This window comes from Ochotona princeps, chromosome 4 (genome assembly GCF_030435755.1).
Source record: "Ochotona princeps isolate mOchPri1 chromosome 4, mOchPri1.hap1, whole genome shotgun sequence".
NCBI lineage: Eukaryota > Metazoa > Chordata > Mammalia > Lagomorpha > Ochotonidae > Ochotona > Ochotona princeps.
Window position 1 is genome coordinate 88085047 of NC_080835.1, and position 7354 is coordinate 88092400.

The window sequence follows — 7354 nt, forward strand, 5'->3', positions numbered from 1 at the left end:
CATTACAGATCTATTCCCTGGTGAGAGTCCTTTCCTAGCATAAATGGTGTGTTCTCGCAGGATCCTCACATTATGCAAGAGGCCAATGAACTTCCTTGAGTCTTTCCATAATGATACTAATCCCATTTGGAGAGGTTCATTGCATTCATTCCCAAAGATGAATTTCAGCATGAATTTTGGGCACAAATAACTGCATATTATATTTTACATCTGGCTGTGACAGCCCCGACAATAATAGAAAATGACATCTGTAAAACTAGGTCTCCTGAAATTTTCTGGAATGTGTTCATAATCTGAACTTTGACATAACCTTGGGTTCTTGGAAAGTCCCAAAAGGGGAGTGAAAGTGCTTATCGCAAGGAAATATCTCATTCTAGGATGAGATCCCGCTTTTGCTTCTATACATGAAAGGACTTGTCTGTCTGGTTCTGTTGCTAGCTAATATGTGGAATAGGGTCATTACTGTTTGGGTAAAGTGCATAATGCTTAAACAGATTGGGTATTTCTGTTCCATGCCTCTACAGCTGATTGGATAATTTGCATTGTGCGCTGATGTTAAGCTTAATTGACTGAGCGGTTCCTATCCTGTGCCAGTGCTCTCGTCACTGACTGGAAAGCCTGTACATGGCTGGTCAGGACGGCACCCTCTCCACACGTGGTAGTTCAGGACAGTCCACTGGCCAGTGTAAAGACTCCTGAACATTCAAGAATCGCCTCCCACTCTAAGACAGATTTGTTCAACTCACAGCATGGTGACAAATTTACTTTTTCATTTGACAATAAACCTATCCATTGTGTACTGTTATTGGAAGATTTTTTTTGGTACTAACATGCTAAGTCCATTATCCCAATGTACATTTCACTCCATTTGTTACCTTGAAAAATAGGTGTTCAAACAGGATCTAATAGCATAGGGATCTAATAGCTTAGTACATAGTAGAATATTGTAAATTTTTCAGAAGGTAACTTCTATTAATGATGGCAAAGAATCTGTTAAAATAATGATAAAAAATTGAAAACATCTTGGCATAACATATATTTTAACTAAATAAAAGCATTAACTGTACTTCATAAACATTGGCAATCAGATAATTTTGACTTTAAATATTGTGTTATACATCAAAATCAAGCTTAATAACCTTTAATTATTATTGTCATATATATCTAATTTAAAAACTTGAAGACTTTTTTATGTGATGCCATTTTTTTGGAAAATTTACATTTACCAGAATTCTATTATTGGCTGAGTAGACAACACTTTGGCCTGAAAATGGCATTAATATAACACAGAAAAATCACTTTTTACTATTTTGGAATTTAGTCATCTGATTGTATGACTCTCATATTCTTACTGCTCTCGTATTTCTGAGTTGTTAGACAATAAAATTAGTAATTATTGGTGATTCAATTTGAAGGATTTAACACTACTATAGAGTCATGTAACTACCGACACAATTATTATCTATTTGACTCACTCACATTTCTCTGGCATACACTTACTGTTTTCCATCATTATCATCCTGTCTTTTCAAGATTGCTTTATCAATAAAATCATATGACATTTAATCTTGAAAGAATGGCTACTCTCATCTAACATACAGGCCTGGGAATTCATGCAAATTATATATATCAATGGTTATTCACTTCTACCACTAAATAAAATCTCACTGTACTAAGGTTTAATCATTAGTTCAGTTGTTCATCTGTGGTGGATATTTTGGAAATAACTGGCTGTGACAATGATAAATAAAGCTATAACTATTATTGGTACTCAGATTTTGTGTGAATGCAAATTTCTATTTTATTAGATTAAATACTTATTAGCAATACTCTTGGAACACATGGCAATGAATAGTTAACTTGAATAGATGTTATAGAAACATTTACTACTAGTAAAATACCATTTTATATTTACTCAAGACATTTTTAACAATTTCAATTGTTTTATACACTTATCTGTGTTTCATATTTTCAGTGTTTATATAATTTTAATAAGTATAGTCTCTGAATGTTTAATGATTAATTATATTTAATGTATTTTCAAGTATATGTTACTCTTGCATATGCATTGATAGCATGTCCATATCTTGTGCCTATTTTTGATTAAATTGTTTGCCTCTGAGTATTAAAAGTTCATTGCAGGTTCCAGCACAGTGCTCCAGTGGCTAAATCTTTGCCTTGAACATGATAGGATCCATATGGGCAATAGTTTGTGTCCTGACTGCTCCACTTCCCAAGAAGCCAGGAGCCAGGATCCTCCTCCAGGTCTCCAATGCGGGTATGGGGTCCCCAGGCCTTGAACCATCCTCCACCATCTTCCCAATGCACAAGCAGGAAGCTAGATATTAAGTGGAGCAGCCAGAACACAAACCAGCACCCACATGAGATCCCTGCACTTTTAAGGTAAGTGCTCAGCCACTGAGCCATTGCACGGGCCCCTCCTTCATAATACATTAAAAAAACACAGCAGAAATGCATTTTTGCATAATTTAGTAAAAACCTATTGTGCATATAAATATATTCAAATATCCATGTATTCATTGATGAGCATCAAGGCTGATTTCATATATTTGCTATCACAAAATGAATATGGGAGTACAGGTCTATTCCATGCTGATTTCATTTCCTGAGTATGTATTCCCAGAAGTAGATAGATCAATTTTTTAAGTAATCAGCATGCCATCTTTCATCATGGCTCTACTAATTTAAATTTCCACCAACAATGTTTAGGTGTTATTTTTTCCCTGACCTCACCAACATTTGTTAACTTCTTCATTTATCGGTAATAGTTATTCTAAAAAAACTGACATGATACATGATTTTGCTTTTGCTTTCCATTTGCCTGAACTTAGTGATACCCTTTTCCATTTGTTAACGTGATTATAGTAATACTATTGGTGATTTTCATGCTTTCCTTATATGTTATTCACATTAATTATTTGTAAGATATACGTTTTATAAATATTTTTCTGTTCTATTGATTGTCTCAAGTATATTCATTGGTTCCTGTATTGGCAGAATGTTTTTGCTTGAATATAAACCTTCTTGATTCTTTTTCCTTTGATGCTGTGTGATTTAGACATCTTATTTACTGTTTGGCATGTTTCCCCCATTTTTTTATCTAGTAGTTTCATAATTGGAAGTTTTAGTTTAGATCATCGACCCATTTTATTTGAGTATGGGTTATGAAGAAGTTGTCTAGTTTCAAACGTTTGCTTGTAGAAACCTAATTTTCCCAAAGTCATTTACTGAAGAAACTGTCCTTTCTTTAAAGAGTGTTTTTAGTGTCTTTGACAAAGATATGTTGGTTGCAGATGCATGAATTAATTTTTTCTTTGGTTCTGTTCTTCAAGTTTTTTTGACTTTTAAAGGCTACTCTGTTTCCATCTGGATTTTGGAAGTTAATTTTTTTCCAGATTTAGTGAAGAATAACATCTGTATTTTGATGAAGACTGCATTGAATCTGTTTGTCACTTTGTTAATATGGATATTTCACTAATAATCCATAACTATGGAATGTTATCTCAATCCTCATGTTTTTTGTTCAAATATTTTCTCTAGTGTCTTGTAATTATCATTATGTAGGTCTTCACATTCTGTATCAAATTTATCCCAAGGTCTAAATTTTTGGTAACTACTGTGAATACCATTGCTTTTGTCATTTTTTTTTTCTCAGCTATATCAGTGTTCTCTAACAACACACTAAATTCTGTGTGTTGATGTTGTACCCTACAATTTTCTAACTGTACTTATCAATTCTAATAGTCTCTTGGCAGAGTCTTGTTCTCTGTATGAAGAATCATATCACCTGCAAATGGATAATTTGACTTCCACCTTTTCTAATGTTTGACCTAATTTCTTTTGAGTATTTCCTATTGTTAATTTCCTTGAAATTTTGTTCCATTATTTTATACATTTAAAAGACAGGGAGGGCCTGGCGGCGTGGCCTAGAGGCTAAAGTCCTCGCCTTGAACGCCCCGGGATCCCATATGGGCACCGGTTCTAGTCCCGGCAGCTCCACTTCCCATCCAGCTCCCTGCTTGTGGCCTGGGAAAGCAGGAGAGGACGGCCCAAAGCTTTGGGACCCTGCACCTGTGTGGGAGACCCGGAAGAGGTTCCTGGTTCCCGGCTTTGGATCGGCGTGTACCAGCCCATTGCGGCTCACTTGGGGAGTGAATTATCGGATGGAAGATCTTCCTCTCTGTCTCTCCTCCTCTCTGTATATGCGGCTTTCCAATAATAATAAATCTTAAAAAAAAAAAAAAAAAGACAGGGAGATTTCATCCTTATTTTACTTGCCAATTCTGTTTTACTTGCCAAACTCTCACAACTCTAGGAACCAAGAAATCAAGATAGGTCTTCAGGGTTGATGACAGATTCCCAATCGGTTGGGACACCACCTGTTGCTTCCCAGTGTGTGTACTAGCAGCAAGCCGGAATTGACAGTAGAATCAGGATTTGAAACTTGAAATGTCATTGTGAGATACTCAGTGCCCCACTCAATGGGCTAAGTGTTTGATCACATCTGTGTCTTCCTTTTTCCATGCTTCTGTTCTATTTTCTGATTTAAGCATTGGGATCATTGTAATACAGTTCGCTTTAATTAGCAAGTGGTCATTCCATTTTCATTTTCCCACAAGAAATTGTACTGAAACATCAGTGTTTCTTCTTCAACTTTTCCATACAAGTCATCACAGAAATCATCTGGCTCTGGAGACTTAATTATTCAGAATAATTTTAATTATACATTTAATTTCCTTTTAAGGTACAGACTGTTCATGTTATATATCTGTCTTCCACTAAATATGTCAAGATTGGAAAGTCAAGATTACTATAGCATGGTCTATTTTCCAATAAATTCATTCAGTTGGGCCCTAACACAGAGTACCTTAGGACGGACAAAGTTGTGTTAGGATATAAGGCTTTAAAAGAGATGGAGTAAGTTAGAGAAGTAGTTAAGTCTAAGATTGTTAGAATGGGAATCCTTATAAAAAGGAAATTTGAGCCTAGAGAAATCAGCGCCATTGCTCTCTTTCCCACAGATTTGCTTCAAAGCCAGTCTAAGCAAAATCAACAACGAAAAAAGAGGGAAACATGAGCCTGCATTTTCTCCAGGAATTACAACTTGCCTCTCCTGCTCTGAAAACCAAAATCCAACATATGTGTGTGTGTGTGTGTGTGTGTGTGTGTGTGTGTGTATGTAAGCTCTCACTCTGCCTAGCGCCTGTTTCTAGATATTGCTTTTCCCTAGGGTATACTGGACAGTTTGGGGTAATGGTGATAGGGTAGGAGGCTCACTGTCAGACTCTTTGAATTCTAAACTTCATCCTTCATCCTCCTATTAACTGTTCCTTTCAGTCCTTAAATATTGCTTCACTGGTAGCCACAAATCTTTAATTTTGAATTACTTCAGAAAAAAAATATAAAATGTATTATGTATATAGAAATAAAAGATAGTTACTTTTCCTGAGAGTACATTTTGCAAAACAGCAAGAAGAAAGTCATTCACAGGGCTGGCATTGTGGCACAGTGAGTTAAGTTAGTTCACTGAGAAGTCAGCACCCTATTTGAGCATTAGCTCAGGTCCCAAATGCTCTGCTTCTTATTCAACTTCCTGCTAATGCCCTAGGGAGAGCAATGAAAAGGTCCAAAAGAGTGGGGTCTCTCATTCAAGTAGCAGTCAAGCATGGAGTTTCATGCTCATGGTTTCTGCTTGGTCAAGAGCTGGTTGTTGCAGCAATTTGAGGAGTGAATTAGTGGCACAGTTTCTGTCATTCTTTTTTCAAAACCATGAAAATATCTTTTTTAAAGGGCATTAATGTTTGAGGTGGATGAAATGGAAAACAGGGTGGGTACAAAGTCAATTAGAAACCAAAAAAAGCATAAAATTTTGCTTATATACTAATAAGACAAAATAAGTGCGATCTAGAAAATAAGAAATTCATATTAATGTTCTAAACATGGAAAGATCTAACTGTTCTTCATTTTGAGAAAAAACAGATTGATTTTTTTTTAGTGGAAAGCAGAGTGACTTTGATAGAGGAAATGGAAAAAGTGAAGGAGGAAGGGAAGGGAGAGAATTCTTCCATTTTCTGGTACACTAGCCAGGTTAGGCTTCAATGAAAAGTTGGAAACTCCACGTGGATCTCCAATGTGGGAGTCAGGAACCCAATTATCAGGCCAACACCCTGGTCATATTATGTAAAAGCTGGAACAGAATTGTCAAGTAACCAGGAGTCACCCAGAAATCCAGTATTCCATGTAGGTATCTCAAGCAGTATCGCAGTCTATCCCAACTGAATGATCCTTTATCTTCCAGGTGACAGTGCTATCAGTTCTAACTAAGCTTGACTCTAAGTTTTATTTTCAAAATCCAATTTACAGAATTGTCTTTGTTTTCAGGAACATATGGCCAAAAGCAATTGCTTTAATGAAATATAGCAGGCATCAGAATTTAAAGCTGTTGCATGAAATGAGCTTAAGCTAGGCTACGAGAACAGGTAAAATATCAACTAAGTTTATTCATAGATTGAATTTTAAAAATACTGTTAAAGCCATAAAATTTCATGATAATCAGGTATGGAAACAGATTCTGTGGGGTATCTGTGAGCTCACCCTGTAGGACTGCCATGCCAGCCGGTTTGCTGAAAAGCTGGGAGTGGTGACAGGTTCAGCTAGGTATGACCATTGAACTCACCAATACTCATGGGTACATGGGTTGAGAACAGGCTGGGCTGGTCCAAGCTATGGCACCCAAAGGTACACAAGACATGTAGAGCAAGCCAGGCTGCAACATCAAGGCTGAGACTTGGAGGCAGATTTTGCTAGGTAAAGGCCTAACAACCCATTGGGATGTGTCGGATCTGGGTATTGGAGTAGGTCTGCTGGGGTGGATTGGGAAGAGATAGGATAAATAACAGTACATTCACATGTGAAGAAGGCAGGATGGAGTGTGGGCCATACTGGGCTAGGCTAGCCTATTACATCTACCAGTTTACATGAAAGTCTGAAATGGAGGAAGGATGGGCAGGACTAGGTTACAGCACCCACCAGCAAGAGTTGGGATTGGCAGTGAACCTGGGGAGTCCAGGATGCAACATCCGATGGCAAAGGCCAAGCCAGGTTTGGCTTATCCCAGGCTGGTCAGAGCAACCACCAGAATCAGCACGATGTGTGACTTGAAGCAGGACTGGTCGGAGAGCTAAAGGGGAAACACTTGCTGGGCTGCAGTTCCCACTATTGAGCATGAGAAGTGGAATGGGGGCAGCAAACTGGGCTAGATACCTTGGCATTGGTATGGATTGAGTTTTGGGTGTGTCAGACTGACTAGACTCCAGTACCTGCTAATTTTCAC